Here is a 17,900-nt window from a genome sequence, read left to right on the forward strand (position 1 = left end):
TGATGCCTATCTGTCCTTCTACTTATGCCTCTTGTTTAAAGGCACAATTTCTAAGATTCCAGCATTCATAAATATCAGTAGCTATGCCTATGATGGTAGACATCAAAATTTATGATCAAGTAGTGAGCTAAATTTTATTGATAATTTATTTGTGATACACTGTAGTGTAGGTCCTTATGGGGTATATATAAAAAGAGTACAATGATTTCTAGATTTTAATACTAATCCTTAGAGATGTTCAACAATTGGATATTAATTATTTGAAAACAAGGAAGAAATACAGAAAAGAAGACGCTATTTTTGGAGAATAAAATATTTAGTTATTTATGGATTAGGAAAAAGAAGGGGTAGGGAGTTAAGAGAGTTTATGAAGGTAAGGCTGATTCTTGGATCATTGTATTAAAGGTTAAAGACTTAGTTTTAAACACATTAATCAGCTAAATATCCATTAATCATTCACTATATACAAGCACTATGATAAGTTTTGGAGATCTAAGACAAAAGTGAAATAAACCCTGCCTTCAAAGAACTTATGTTCTAATGAAAAGAGAATTGGGAGAGCATTTCATGAAACACCAAGGGTATAAAGTATACACGGTACTTGGGGAAAGAAGATGGTAAAGACAGTGGAGGGAACAGCTTGATGTTCATCTAAAATAATTAGTTCAAACTAATTTTCAAGGATTACTTCAGAACTTAACATCTGTTCATAAACCTTCCCTAAACTGACTCCCGGTCCATAGTGATCTTTTCCTTACAAGCAAGCACTTCAGTAAATATCCCCAATCATAGAATCATAAAATTATAATTTTAGATCTGATAGGGACCTAATATATTATCTAGTCTAATTCAAATTCAGAGAATTCTGAGAGAGAGCTGGCCAAAGTCACACAGTTTGATAATGACAGAGGCAGAAGTAGACTGCAGGTCTCAGTGTCATATCTTTTTTATATGGTCTTAAAGGAAAAACTTAGGACAATATCCACACAGACAAAAACTGTGATTATTGAATTTTTACTTAGGAATAGATGTTTACTTAGTGTTCATAACTTCTTGTAAAGCTGATCACAGCTGTTACAAATGATTTCAAGGGTATAATTGTGTAGTATAATTTACTCTGTATTTATTCAGCAACCTACTAAGCATTGCTCAATAAAGAATGACTTTCATAACATTCTTAAGTAAAACGCATCATATGTATATGTATAATAAGAATAGCAACATCTTTAATCAATACCAAGTATCCAAGTAAAGTCAGTCTTTCAAAATAACACACTATCCACCCCAAGGTCACAGTAAAAACAATCTTCTTAATCAATTTCAAATGTCCTCTTTCATCTGAACTCGAGATTAACTTCCAAGTCCCATAGTTCTTCTGTGGGCTGACCACTCCTGAGTCTTGCTGGATTCACTTGTAGCCAGCTCTCTGCTCCAGCTCCATGTCTCAGCTGGTGGATTCTGTGCCACTCCACAGCTTCTGCCTCTGAGAAAACAAAGCTCAGCAGGGGAACAACAATAGTAACACTCACCAGCAGCACCATCATTTCAATTTGCTCATAGAGACCAAAAGAAAGGGCTTCTGTCTGGGAAATCAACACAGACCAACAGAAAATCTCTGCTCTTAGAAGTCTTCCTCTTTACTATCGCCTCTCTTCTTCTTAATGCTGTCTCACCCCTTTAATGCTGATTCTCTTTGCATCTGCTTCTCTCAGTTCTGGTTCTCTTTATATTCAGTTCTACTCAGCATATGATTGGCTAGAGCTCACATGTATCTGATTGGTCAAAACTCATATCTATATCTATATCTATAGATATAGATAGACATATCTATATCTATATCTATATCTATCTATCTATCTATCTACATAATCAAAGGCAAAATTCAATCAGAGGCACTTTGATTCTCTTAAACAAAAAGAGCAAAAGATCCTACTTTGGTTGCCATTACACTGACATATAAACATACCACAAACATATAAATATAATTAATTTTCTTATTCTTATTCCTTGGCTTGAGATTCAAAAAGAATTTCACCTTTAGATTATGTTTACTAGGTATCTTTCTATTGTATCTTAAGGTTCATGTTCCAAATGATGTTCCCTGGAGATGACATGGTGACTAACTCCAGTGATGTCTATTGAGTTTCTACTCAAGTTGTCATGGAGACTACAATCAAGTCCTACACTCTTGCTTACAAAGTTACAACAGTAATAGTCGTCACTTTAAAAGCAACTCTTGATGCTCTGCTGCTAAGCTAATAAAATGAGGTCGTTTATAGAGAAATTTTGTCTGTACCCAGGATTTCACAGGTTAATGATTTCAGAGTTTACAAAGAGATGACCAGTGAAATAGTCACCAATCCATTTACAAACCAATAAGGAATAAGAAGTACCTGCTATGTGCTAGACAATGTACTGGGAACTGAGGATATAAATGCAAATATAACATGTCTCTTGCCCTAGAAGAACTACCATTCTACTATATAAGTCTATATAAGTCAAATTTGTGAACGCTAGTCAGGTAAGTGTGCTTTGTTGCAGATAAACAAAAGACCACAGGCAGTAGATGGTTAAGAACTTTTTAGTAGTAATTACAATACTGATTTGACTACTGCTCTCCAAAAAATAAAATGGAACAAAGGTGGAGGAGCAGAGTCTTTAGAGCAATGGTGTCAAATTCAAATACATATAAGGCTTTACTAAACCATACATAAGGATCTCTGTTGGCCTTATGTTGGATTAATCTTAAAATATAATATTGTCTTTGTTTTCATTTATTTTTTTTATTTCTTTTAAAATATTTTCCAAGTTTATCATAATCAGGTTTAGGCAATACTCAGGCAAATTCAGAAGAAAATAAACCCTTGCATTTTGACACTTAACTGTATGAAATGATGTACTATCTGGAACATCTAAATATTCAGTAGTGACTAGAAATGAGAATTGGTTCATTTACCCTTTTATCCATCTTTAAATTCCCTTATTACACTCAATTCCATATATTTATAATAGTCTCATAGAATGTCTGAGATACTGGAGGCTGGGACCTTTCCCTTGACTTAGTGTTGTGACTTTTTTCTGGCATTAGTACTAACATTTAATGAAAAGCTATGACTGATAAAAGGAATATTCTGAGAGCCATATCTGAGCCACAATAAAAGAAAAATTCTAGCCTCAGTGCTGGCAGCATTTTGAAACTCTGCCTTTTTCTCATCAGACATAGTACTAAGTCATTCCCTAGCAGCATGTCACCATTTCTTTACCCCAATATGGATTAATCTTGATTGACCTGGGACAAAGCTAAAGCTATGTCTTCCTTAACACAATTTCCTAAGTCATTCGATGTATTGATATGGCTTCCTGGTAACTTAGGGCATAAAAGGCTCCACTAATGAGGTGTTGAGGCCCTTCTGATTTGGTAGATATATAAAGAACATGGGAAAGCAGTATGGTAGAAACTGGACACAGACCAATATATTACACCATTTAACAAGATAAGATCATAACCTAGAAATAAGAAAGATATTAAAGGAAAATTTGAAGAATATGGAATCTATTACCTGTCAGACTGATGAAGAGACTAACAATTTGTGAATAAATAAAAGAGAGAGAACAGTGCAAGCTAAAAAATGGATTAATTTTCATTACATTAAATTATAAAAGGCTTTGTGCAAATGAAACAAATGTAGCCAAGATCAGAAGGTGAAGAGAAAATTGGGGTAAAATTCTAGCATATTCTTAGATAAATGTCTCATATCTCAAAAATATAAAGAACTTTTTTAAATCTATAAGAATACAAGTCATTCTGTAATTGATAAATAGCCAAAGGATATGGATAAGCAAGTTTCATATGAAAAAATCAAAACAATTTTAGTCAGATGAAAAAATACTCCAAATCATTATTGATTAGATAAGTGCACATTAAACCAACCTTGAAATAATCATTTCAAACCTATCAGACTGGCTAAAATAATTGAAAAGAAAAGTGACAAGTGTTGAAGTGGATGTGAAAAACTTGGAGCATTAATTCACCAATTCATTAAGTGGTGAAACTTTCAACTGATCCAACCAGAGTAATCTGAAATTATGCCCAAAGAGTTATTAAACCACTTAGTGCAAGAGTGGGGATCCTGCATCCTTGAGGCCACATGTGATCTTCTAGGTCCTTGGGTGTTGCCTTTTGACTAAGTCCAAGTTTTACAGAACAAATCCTTTTACTAAGGGGATTTGTTCTGTAAAGTTTGGATTCAGTATAGCATATATATATGTATGTATGTATGTATGTATGTATATATATATACACACACATATACATATACATATACATATATATACATATATATATATATATACATCCTTTGACACAACAATCTCACTACTACGTCTTTTTCCCAAGATGATTAGGAACAGAAGAAAGTAATCTTTATGTTCTAAAATATTCCTAGCAGTTCTTTTTGTGGCGACAAAGAACTGGAAATTGTGGGGATGCTTGTCAATTTGTGGATGAGGGAACAAGTTGTGTTATGTGATTGTGATAGAAAACTACTATGCTATATAGGAAATTATGAGTTTGATGATTTTAGAAAAAATGGATAGATTTGCATGAAATATTGGAGTGAAATGATGTAGAACCAAGAGAACACTGCACACAATAACAATAGTACTGTTTTAAAAACAGCTATGAGTGACCAACTTATTTTGACCATTATAAATACCTAAATTAAATACAAAGGACACATGAGGGAAGATGCCATCTGCATCCAAAGGAAAAACAACAACAACAACTAATAAATAGAAATATGTTCAGAATGCTTTATATGTGTGCATATGTGTCTAATGGTATATAGACATATATGTGTCTAATGATAGCTATCTCTCACGTAGTGGGGAGGGAAGAAAAAATGGAATAAAGAAAGTTACATGATAACTTTATTATATATTTAAAAGGAAAAGTAAGTTGTGTATAATCAATTTGTAGTTTCATGTGTAATCATCTTTTTTCTGTTGAACTGTGATATGTGCTTATTTTATTTCTTAGGTTTTGAATAAAATGAATAAAATTTTTAAAAAAAGAATATGGGAGTCATCAAACAATGCCTTGCAGTGCAAACTTGTTTGTATATGGAGCTAGGGGTTACCAATGTTACAGCTAAGAAAATTTCATTTTCTGAACGATTTACTCCCAAGTACCTCATTTTCCCACAATATTAAACTTGAATTAATAGGATATTGGCATTAGGCCTACCTTTAACCAAAGGCTTCCCAATTTAAGACAAAAAAAATCAATAATGGGGAAGGTTGACAAGATAACTAATCTCCTTATCCCCCATAACATGACATTAGTCTTTCAGCTGTAAGTCATTCCTATAGGAGGCTGGTGGAATTCATGAACTTTCCAACTACTGGGAACTCTCAAATTCCTTCCCCAAGGCTAGAAATATATATATGTTCAGAATTGCTACTCTACACCCAGGAAAGAAACAGAAAGATAAAAGAAGGTAGTCAGAAAATGAAAGTCCAGGAACTCCTCTTTCAGGATCCACTTATTAAACAAAAACTACTGGTCATTTGTTCTCCATGGAAGTCACCATTTTCTGCTTCAGGGTAAAGGCTCAAGGAGAACAAATCATTCTCTTTTCCCTTTGATGTACTCCAATCTGAAAATCAAAAGTGAGAGGGGGGAGGTTTATGCACACATTGTTTTTTCTTCTCTCTGTCTCTCTGTCTCTGTCTCTCTGTCTCTCTCTATCTCTCTGTCTCTGTCTCTCTGTCTCTGTCTCTCATCTCCAGGCAATTTCCTAAAAAAAGATTTGACAACAAGATCTATATATGGATAGGAACATTATTTTTAAACTATTTTTGTTTAGTATTTTATTTTTTCTCCAATTACATGTAAAAACAAATTTTAACTTTCTTTTTAAAACTCTCAAAACATTTTCCTTCCTCCCTCCCCACCCACCTTCATCCAGAAGGTAGGCAATTTAATATAGGCTATACATGTTTGGTCATGCAAAACATATTTCCATATTAGTTGTGTTGTGAAAGCAAACAAAAAAATAAAGAAAAAATGAATATTTTTTAAATGTATATTCAGCCACCATCAGTTCTTTCTCTGGGGATGGATAAAATTTTTCATCATTAGCCCTTCAGTTTTCTTGGATTGCAGTATTGCTGAGAATAGGAGAATAGTTAAGTATTTCACAGTTGATCATCATACAATATTGCTGTTACTTTGTACACTTTACATGTCACTTTGCATCTGCTTCTGTAAGTCTTTTCAGGTTTTTCTGGAACAGTATACTCATTATTTCTTATAGAACAATAATATTCCATCACAATCAGATACCTCAGTTTGTTTGGCCATTCCCCAATTAATGGTTATCCTCTCAATTTTTAATGCTTTGTGACAAGAAAATTGCTACTATAAATATTTTTGTATATATAGGTACTTTTACTTTATCTTGTTTTTTTCCTTCAGGATACTGACCTAGTTGCCAAATGATAGGTCACAAAGTACGCATGATTTTATAGTTTTTTCCGCATAGTTCCAAATTTCTCTACAGAATGAATGAATCACATCACCACTCCACCAACAGTGCATTAATGTCTCATTTTATCCAAATCCCCTCCAACATTTGCCATTTTCTTTTTCTCTTCTATTAGTCAATCTTATAGGTATGAGGTAGTGTAATGCCAATCATGGCAGCACACCTGAGGACTGCTGTTCTCAATAATTTTAAGAGTCTAACCACATAGTAGAATGAACTCTCTATTCAACAATAAACCTAACGTTGTTCAATAAAGTAAAGAATAACATTCATAGCAACTTGCTTAAGTAAAACATATCTTTCTAACACATATATGCATCTCATAACACTCAGTATGTCATATGCTACACAGAATATATCATTGCCTCCACAAAGTGAGGGAGTCCCAGGATGGGTCTTCTCTAGCACAATGCATCCTTAAGGTATACCATACCATTGACCACTAAGTCACTGTAAGGACAATCTCCTTAATCAATACACAGGGTCAAAGCAAAGTTTCTGTCATCTTGACTTCCAAAATTCTGGACAAAATGCTGGACTTCCAAATTCCACAGATCCTCCTCTGTGATCTGACCTCCTCCAGCTCCTGCCTGGGTTCAGTCGCAGACAACTCTCTACTCCTGCTCCTTGTCAAAGCCCATGGGAACTGTCTCTGCTCCAAACTCTTCCTGCTTCTGTCTGACAGCAGGTTCCATGGGTTCCTGCCTGTAGCTTCTCTTTCTAGGAAAACAAAGCTTAGAACTATGACAGTATTTATACGTGTTAACAATTCACTCATGAAGACCAATAGACAGGCCTTCTGTCTAAGACACTAACACAGACCAACAGAAAGGACTTCTGTCTGAGAAATTAACACGAATCAACAGAGAGGGCACCAACATCACAAACAAGTTGTCTTGCCTGCTCATGGTCTCTTCTCTCTCAGCTCTGCTTCTCCCAGCCTGAATTTCTCTCTAAGCAATACTATACATATATGTATATATCTGTATACACACACATATATATACAAATGTGTATACATATGCATATCTGTATATATATATATGTACATATACATGCACATGCATTTATATGTATGTACCTATACAAATACATGTGTCTGTATACACACATGTATGTGCATCTACACATGCAGACATATACACACATTTGTAAGTATGTATGTGTGTATATACATACATATACATATACTTGCATGTATTATGTATGTGTATATATATTATACACACATGTGTACATACACATAATATATATGTAAACATATGCATACATTAGATTATATATGTACACATACAGGATGCATATACGCATGTGCATGCATACATGCATATATTATAGTGTTTCCAATGAAAGATTCTTCAATGATTCAAGCAAAAGCAAGACTCAATCGATTTCACTTGATTGGCTAAAACTTAACCCAGAAAAACAGCAAAAAAAATTCTACTTTGCCGTTATAGGTAGTACTTCAGGATTGTTTTGATTTGCATTTCTTCAATCAATAGTGAGTTAAAGTATTTTTTTCTGATCTGCCTATAATTTTGATTACTTCATTTGAAAACTTGTCATATCATAATCGTTTATCAATTGAGGAATGTCTTTTATTTTTATGAATTTGACTCAATTCTCTATAAGTTTCAGAAATTAGCCTTTATCAGAGAAATTGCTTTTTTCATAATTTATGATTGCTAACTCTGTTTTCCTCCATCCTGTTTCAACCACTTTTTATTCCATTCTCTCTCTTTCTTTCACCCTGTGCCTCCTCAAAAGTGTTTTACTTCAAACTACTGCCTCCCCCAATATACCTGTCCATCTGTCACACCCACTCTCTTATTCCCTTCTGCTCTGACTTTCCTGTAGGGTAAGATAGACTTCTATATCCAATTGAGTGTCTGTGTTATTCTCTCTTTGAGACTATTCTGATGAGTTTAAGGTGCACTCACCCTATCCCACCTCACTCACCATTCCCTTCACAAAAAAATATTTTTCTTGTCTCTTTTATGTAAGATAATTTAGCCCTTTCTACCTCTCCCTTTCCCATTCTCCCAGTACATTCCTCTCTCATCACTTCATTTCATTTTCTGAGATATCATCTCTTCATATTCCACTCACATTTGTGTCCTCTGTCCATATATAATCTTTCTAACTGCTCTAATAATGAGGAAATATGATTTTCTCATGAAAAAATGTAAATAGATTAACTTCTTAAATCCCTTATGATTTCTCTTTCTTCTTTACTTTTTTTGTGCTTCTCTTGAGTCTTGCATTTAAAAGGCAAATTTTCTATTCAGTTTTGGTCTTTTCATCAAGAATGTTTGAAAATCCTCTATTTCATTGAATATACATTTTTTTCCTCTAAAGGATTATATTCAGTATTACTGGAAAGATTTTTGGTTGTGATTCCAGCTCCCTTGCCCTCTGTAACAGTAAATCTCAAGCCCTTTGGTCTTTTAGTGTAGAACCTGCTACATCTTTTTTTATCCTGACTGTGGCTCCATGATATTTGATATGTTTCTTTCTGGCTGCTTGCTGTGCTAGAATAGCCTGTGCTGGACTGTGATACACTCTCACTCCAGTGCAACAGTCTGTGGAGGGGTTTAGGAGAGAGCTTAGATGAGTTGTTCTCTTTTCTCTGTCATCTTGGCTTTGTCTGGATAGGCACACTCTTTGCCAAGGTCACTGCTAAAGTGAGGCAGACAGAAATATTTTCTAATGATGATGTGACCATGTTCATATCAATAAAATATTCCAAATATATATGGTATGGTGGCAAATTTGCAGTAAATTTCAGAAGTTTCATTTGTATTTCAAAAAATTATGTGGGTGGGTGGAGCCAAGATGGAGGAGTGAAAGCAACGATTCACCTAAGCTGTTGGATAAACTCCTTTGGATACTTCTGAAAAGAGAATCTGACCAAATTTTGGAGGTGTGGAATCCAGTGGGAGATATACTGTGGAGAATTCGGAGCCCAGGACAGACTGGAAGGTCCACGGGAAGGATCTGTTCCACAGGGTGAGTCCACAGCACACAGAGCAGTACGTCCAGGGTAGCAGAGCGGAAGGGCCCCGGGAAACCTGAGAGTATCAGGCAGAACCAGCAGAGTGGCACTCGATGGTGGAAGAACAGCAGAGCTAAAGGAGTTGTGGCCACTGAGGGCCAGATATCAGCACAGCAGCTCCTGAAACTTTCAGCCCACATACTAAACATCGGTAAGACACCTACTTGAACTTCCAGGAGCCAGGATGGTAGAGTGATCAGTAAATGCTCTCTCCTCCACCCTTGATGACCTTGAAAGAACCATAAAATATTTTCCCAGAAAAATCCTGGATCAGTGGAAACAGCAGAGGGGGCAGATAGTCTCATAACACCTGAGGCTAGGAAAATAGCTAAGGGGGATTCCTCCTACTGTGGCAAAGGCAAACCGGAAGGACAGAGGACACAGGGCAGAGAAAACTCTCATTAGGACCCAGGCAAGCCTCAACACCAGGAGAGGAGACCTAGGAGAGGTGGGAACCCGCACTAGCATCTAGGAATGCCTCAGCATTCCAGGGGAAACAGGAAGACAATAAGGCAGCTGGGATAACCATCCCCTGAGCTTGCCTTTGTCTCAGTTCAGCTGAGGAGATCTCCCTTGACCAGACCACCACTCCCCCACACTTAACAAGCTAACTCCAGGGCTGATCTGGGAAACACAAAACAAAAACCTGTTCTTAGCTTTTTCACACAAGTCAGCTCAACACCAAATTCTGAACCTTTTAACAGAAAGAACTAGAAACCACAACATACAGTCAACATCATGAACAAGAAAAAGCAAAAGAAGGGCAAAAAAATCATAGAATCTTTCTAGGGGGTTAAGGACCAAAACACAAATACCAAAGAGGTCAGTACTGAGACTGTACTTTCATCTGAAATTTCAGAAGGGTCTATGAACTGCTCGCATGCACAAACAGCTCTCCTGGAACAGCTGAAGAAGGAAATTGAAGAAAAACTGACTAATGATTTTAAAATTATAAAAAAAGAATTCACTGATGAGAACATCTCTTTGAAAATGAAAATTGAACAAATGGAAAAGGAAGTACAAAAATTAACTGGAGAAAATAACTCCTTAAAAGGAAAAATTTGACAGATGAAAAAGGAGATGTAAAAGTTAACTGAAGAAAACAATTTGATAAAGATTAGAATTGGTCAAGTAGAAACTAATGACTCAATGAGACAGGAAGAATCAGTCAAACAAAATGTAAAGAATGAAAAGATAGAAGAAAACATAAAATATCTAATTGGAAAAACAACTGACCTAGAAAATAAATCCAGGAGAGAAAATTTAAGAATTATTGGCCTGCCAGAAAGCCATGATGAAAAAAAGAGTCTGGACAATATCTTCCAGGAAATCATCAAGGAAAACTGCGCAGAAATGCTAGATGCAGAGGGCAAAATAGTCACAGAAAGAATCCACCATTCACCTCCTGAAAGGGATCTCAAACTCATAACCCCAAGAAATATCATTGCCAAATTCCAGAACAATTAAGTGAAGGAGAAAATAATACAGATAGCCAGAAAGAAATAATTGAAATATCAAGGAGCAACAGTCAGGATCATACAGGACCTTGCAGCTTCTACATCAAAAGATGGAAGGAATTGGAATCCAATATTCCTTAAGGCAAAGAAGCTGGGACTACAATCAAGGATCAATTACCCAGCAAAGTACAGCATAACATTTCAGGCAAGGAGACAGTTATTCAACGAAGTAAAGGATTTCCAGATCTTCTGGACAAAAACACTAGAACTTAATAGAAAATTTGATCTTTAAATTCAGGTCTCAAGGGAATAATAAAAAGGTAAACGGGGGGGAAAGAAACTTGTTAATCAATTCGGGCAAACTGTTTACCTGCCTATAAGGGAAGATGACACCTGTTCATCTTGAGAATTGTGCATCTATTATGAAATACAAAAGCGATATAAATAGAGGGAATGGGTATAAAGTAAGTGACGTTATGTTAAAAATATGATTTAAGTATACCAAAGGGATTGTAACAGGAGGTGTGAAAAGGAGATAGCAGAAAATGGTAAGTTACATCAAAGGAAGAAGTACAAAATTATAGTAGAGGGAAAGAGGGGAGAATGATGAGCATTGTTTGAGAGGTGCTCTCATCTGATTTGTTTCAAGGAGGGAACAATAAACTTAAGTAGATAATCCTAACTAGCTCTATAGGCAGTAGGATGGGAAGGGGGAAGAAAGGGGAGGGAAGCTAAAAGAGAGGGAAGAAGCAGTAAGGCTAAAGAGGAGTAAAAGGTAGGGGGGCTAAAAGAAGGAAGGGAAGGCTGTAGGAGGAGGTAGTGAAAAGTAAAATCTATAGAGGAGGGGAAGGCAGATGGGAGAGCTAAAAGCACAAACTGTGGGAAAGAGGATGGAGGGAAATACACAGATTGTAATCATAACTGTGAATATAAATGGAATGAACTCTCCCATAAAACAGAGATGGATAGCAGAATGTATTAAAAGCCACAATCCAACAATATGGTGCTTACAAGAAACACATTGGAAATGGAGGGATACGCACAGGATAAAGGTCAAAGGTTGGAGCAGAATATATTGTGCTTCAGCTGATGTAAGAAAAACAGGAAGAGCAATCCTAATCTCAGACAAAGCAAAAGCAGAAATAGATGTAATCAAAAGAGATAAGGATGGAAACCATATCCTACTAAAAGGCACCATAGACAATGAAACAATATCGTTATTAAACATGTATGCTCCAAGTGGTACAGCATCCAGATTCTTAGAGGAGAGGTTGGGGGAGTTGAAGGAAGAAATTGACAGCAAAACTATACTAGTGGGGGACCTCAACCTCCCCCTTTAAGAACTTTACACATCTAAATTCAAAATAAATAAAGAGGTTAAGGAGGTAAATAAAACTCTGGGTAAGGTAGATATAATAGATCTCTGGGGAAAATTGAATGGGAAAAGAAAGGAAAATACCTTTTTTTCAGCAGTATATGGCTGTACCACTCTACAAAAATTGACCATGTACTAAGACATAAAAACCTCACAATCCAGTGCAGAAAGGCAGAGATAATAAATGCATCCTTCTCAGATCATAATGCAATAAAAATTATATGTAATAAAAGGCCATGGAAAGACAAACCAAAAATCAATTGGAGACTAAATAATATAATCCTAAAGAAGGAGGGAGTTAAAGAAGAAATCATAGAAACAATCAACAACTTCATTCAGGAGAATAACAATAATGAGACAACCTGCTAAATCTTATAGGATACTGAATATGCAGTTCTTAGGGGAAGTTTTATATCTTTGAATGCCTACATAAATAAAATAGAGAAAGAGGAGATCAATGACTTAGCCATGCAGCTGAAAAAACTAGAAAAAGTACAAATTGAAAATTCCCAAGTGAATACCAAATTAGAAATAATGAAAACCAAAGGAGAGACTAATAAAAATGAAATTGAGAAAACTATTGAATTCATAAATAAAACCAATAGTTGGCTTTATGAAAAAACTAGTAAAATTGATAAACCTTTGGTCTATTTGATTTTAAAAAAAGAAGAAGAAAATCAAATTACTAATATTAAAAATGAAAAGGGTGAACCCATCTCCAATGATGAGGAAATTAAAACAATAATTAGAAATTACTTTACCCAACATTATGCCCACAAATTCCATAATCTAAATGAAATGGATGAGTATTTTAAAAAATACAAATTGCCCAGATTAACAGAAGAAGAAGTTGAATACTTAAACAACCTCATCTCAGAAAAAGGAATTGAACAAACCATCAATGAACTCGCTAGGAAAAAATCTCCAGGGCCAGATGGATTTACAAGTGAATTCTATGAAACATTTAAAGAACAGTTAATTCCAATACCATGTAGACTATTTTTGAAAATTGGGGAAGAAGAAGTCCTCCCAAATTCTTTCTATGATGAATATATGGTTTTGATACCTAAACCAGGAAGAGACAAAACAGAGAAAGAAAATGATAGACCAATTTGTCAAATGAATATAGATGCAAAAATTTTAAGTAAGACTTTAGCAAAAAGAATACAGCACCTTATCATAAGAATAAAACATTATGATCAGGTAGGATTCATACCAGAAATGCAGGACTGGTTCAATATTAGGAAAACTATTAGCATTATCGATCATATCAACAACAAAACAAACAAAAACCACATGATTATCTCAACAGATGCAGAAAAAGCTTTTGACACCCATTCCTATTAAAAACACTGGAGAACATAGGAATAAAGGGAACTTTCCATAAAATAGTGAGCACTATCTACCTAAAACCTTCAGCAAGCACTATATGCAATGATGGTAAGCTAGATGCATTTCCAATAAGATCAGGGGTGAAACAACGATGCCCATTATCACCATTATTATTCAATATGGTACTAGAAATGTTAGCTGTAGCAATTAGACAAGATAAAGAAATTGAAGGAATAAGAATAGCCAAAGAAGAAACTAATCTATCACTCTTTGCAGATGATATGATGATATACTTAGGGAATCTCAGAGATTGAAGTAAAAAACTAATTGAAATAATAAACAACTTTGGCAAATTTGCAGGTTACAAAATAAACCCACACAAATCTTCTGCATTCCTACATATTAGCAACAAAGTCCAACAGCAAGAGATAGAAAGAAAAAAACCATTTAAAGCTAGGATAGACACTGTAAAATACTTGGGAGTTTACCTGTCAAAACAAAACCAGGGACTATATGAACAGGATTACAAGACACTTTTTGCACAAATAAAGTCAGATTTAAGTAAGTGGAAAAATATCAGTTGCTTATGTGTAGGCCGAGCTAATATAATAAAAATGACAATTCTACCTAAATTAATTTACTTATTTAATGCCATACCAAGTAAACTATCAGATAATTATTTTCTAGAGCTGGATAAAATAATATCAAAATTCATCTGGCAGAGCAAAAGGTCCAGAATACCAAAGGAACTAATGAAAAGAAATGCTAGGGAAGGTGGCCTAGCTCCACCAGATCTCAAATTGTAATAATTATTAATAATTAAATAATTATTATTATGCATGATCTAGGTATAAAGATTGATACCATGGACAAACTGGAGGAGCAAGGAACAGTGTATTTATCAGATTTATGGAGAATGGAAGAATTTTTTTTACTAAAGAAGAGACAGAAAGCATTATGAAATGCAAGATGGATAACTTTGATTACATTAAACTGAAAAGTTTTTGCACAACCAAACCCAATGCCACCAAAATTCGGAGGGATGTAGTATATTGGGAAAGAATTTTTACAGCTAATCTCTGGGATAAAGGCCTCATTTCTGGAATATATAGGAAACTCAGTCAAATGTACAACAATGCAAGTCATTCCCCCATTGATAAATGTTCCAGGGATATGAATAGGCAATTTTCAGAGGAAGAAATTAAAGATATCTACAATCATATGAAAAAATGCTCTAAATCACTTTTGATTATAGAGAGATGCAAATCAAAACAACTCTGAGGTATCACATCACACTTATAAGATTGGCAAACATGACAGAACAGGAAAATGATAAATGTTGGAGAGGATGTGGGAGAGTTGGAACACTAATTCATTGTTGGTGCAGGTGTGAGCTCATCCAAACATTCTGGAGAGCGGTTTGGAACTATGCCCAAAGGGCTACAAAAATGTGCGTACCTTTTGACCCAGCAATATCGCTGCTAGTACTGTACCCCTAAGAGATCATAAAAATGAGAAAGGGTCCCACACGTACAAAAATATTTATAGCAGCACTCTTTATAGTTGCCAAAAACTGGAAATCAAGGGGATGCCCATCAATCGGGGAATGGCTGAATAAGTTGTGATATATAAACGTAATGGAGTACTATTGCACCATAAGAAATAATTAATTAACTAATTAATTAAAAAAAGAGAATAGAAATGATTTGTATTTTTTTAAATGTTTTACGTTTTACTCTCTTGTTTATGCTTAATATTTACTTCTCATTTTCTTTTAGCAATATTTGAATACTCATATTTTCAAGGATGACTTTATGTGTTCCTTCTTCTGTTAAAGTTTTCCTGATTCCCTTCTCTCAAACTTGTTTTGTACTTAATTCTATCACACAGTTCAACATTGAATCTTATCTTGAATTTTTTATTTTTTATTTTATTTTTATTATTCAATGTTCACTACCCTTGTCCCACAAATAAAATATTAAATTTTGTAAAAGCAATCCCAAGCTATAATATTTTTTTTAATATTCCTTTGGTGGAAAGCTAATATAGGTTAATAAAAACTACTTAATAAATGCCCATTGTTTATTGATAAATGTAAATTTATATACATTGCATCATATGTGCTTGAAAATCTTATGTTAAATTAAAAACTTATCTCTGTTATAATATTTACAAGAAAAATCCTCAGAAAGCTTATTTTTCTGAATGGAGAAAAAAATTAACAGAAATGCAACCTTTATAAAGAAATTGACTTCAATATGCACTCTGATTATTTTTTTTAATTTTATTATTAAACAGCTCAAAAAGGGCTTGTCTATATTCAAAAACAGTATTATTTCCCCCCAGTGAGAGTGTGTGTGGGGGGGACTGGATTTGTTGATACGTGATGTTTTAACTTTGCAAATTTTTTTCAGATTGTCCCAACCCTGTGAGAGCTCTTTAAAAAACAAAAGAACAAAGTAAAGTATTTAAGAAAAAATACCAACAATGAAAGCTTTTTTCCACTGTTGCATTTTTACTTATTTGGAATTTTTTTGTCATACATATTTTAAAATATTACTTAACTTGTTTGTTTTCAGTTTTATACAGTCACTTCCACAAATCTTAGGTTTTTTTCAACCTCTTTCCTTCCTCTGTCATCCCTCGCTTTGCTTTACCTGCCCGAGACAGCAAACAATTCTATATGGGTTCTACACATTTATATTTACAAAACACATATTCAGCTTAGTCATGTTGCATGGAAGAATTAAAATGAATGGGAGAAACCATTAGAAAAAAAACACAAGAGAAAATAGTCTGCTTCATTCTGCAATCAAATAATTACATAGTTCTTTCCCTGGATGTGGAGGACATTTTGCCTCAAGAGCCCACTGGAAATGTTTTAGGTCCTTGCATTGCTGTGAAAGGTTAAGTGTACCAAAAAAAAAAATTCTCACATATTGTGGTTGTTGCTGTGTAAAAAGTTTTCCTGGTTCTGCTCCTTTCACTTAGCATCAGTTCATAAAAGACCTTCCAGGACTCTCTGAAGTCATCCTGTTTATCATTTCTTATAGCACAATAGTATTCCATTACATTCATATAGTACAGCTTGTTCAGCCATTCCCCAATTGATGAGCATGCCCTTGATTTCCAGTTCTTGGCCACCACAAAGAGAGCTTCTACAAATATTTTCTTACATGTGGGTCCCTTTCCCATTTTTATGATCTCTTGGGGATACAGTCCTGGAAGTGTTATTGCTGGGTCAAAGGATATGCATATTTTTGTAGTCCTTTGGCCGTAGTTTTAAACTGCTCTCCAGAATGGTTGGATCAACTCACAGCACCACCAACAATGAACTAGTGTTCCAACTCTTCTAAATATTCTCCAACATATATCATCTTCCTGTTTTGTTATGTCAGAGTTGTTTTGATTTGCATCTCTCTAATCAATACTGATTTAGAGCATTTTTTCATATGACTATACATAGCCTTATTTTTTTCCTCTGAAAACTCCCTGTTCATATCCTTTGAATGCTTATCAATTGGGGAATGATTTGTATTCCCATGCATTTGACTCACTTCTCTATATATTGTTGAAATGAGGCCTTTATCATAGATACTAGTTGTAAAAGTTCTTTCCCAGTTGTGTTTCCTCTTAACATTGGTTGCATTGAGGTTTTTTGTGCAAAACCTTTTCAATTTAATGTAACCAAAATTATTACCTTTGCATTCATAATGTTCTCAGTCTTATTTGATAGAAATTTTATCCATTCTCTCTAAGTCTGATGAATCCATTATTCCTGGTCCCTTTAATTTTTTTATAATATTAATCTTTAAATCTCGATCATGTATCCATTTGGAATTTATTATTGTGTATGGTGTCAGGCATTGGTCTATGCCCAGTTTCTGCCATACTGTCATCCCCTTTTTCCCAGCAATATTTGTCAAACGGTGAGTTCCTTTCCCAGAAGCTGGGGTCCTTGGGTTTATCAAACAGGAGGTTGCTATATTCCTTGCCTACTGTGTCTTGAGTGCCAAGTCTATTCCACTTGTCTACCATTCTGTTTCTTAGCCAGTACCAAGTGGTTTTGATAATTATTAATAGTAATGATAATGGACATACTTGTTGCACCCCTGATATTATTGGAAATGCAT

Source organism: Notamacropus eugenii, chromosome 5 (genome assembly GCF_028372415.1).
Source record: "Notamacropus eugenii isolate mMacEug1 chromosome 5, mMacEug1.pri_v2, whole genome shotgun sequence".
Lineage (NCBI taxonomy): Eukaryota > Metazoa > Chordata > Mammalia > Diprotodontia > Macropodidae > Notamacropus > Notamacropus eugenii.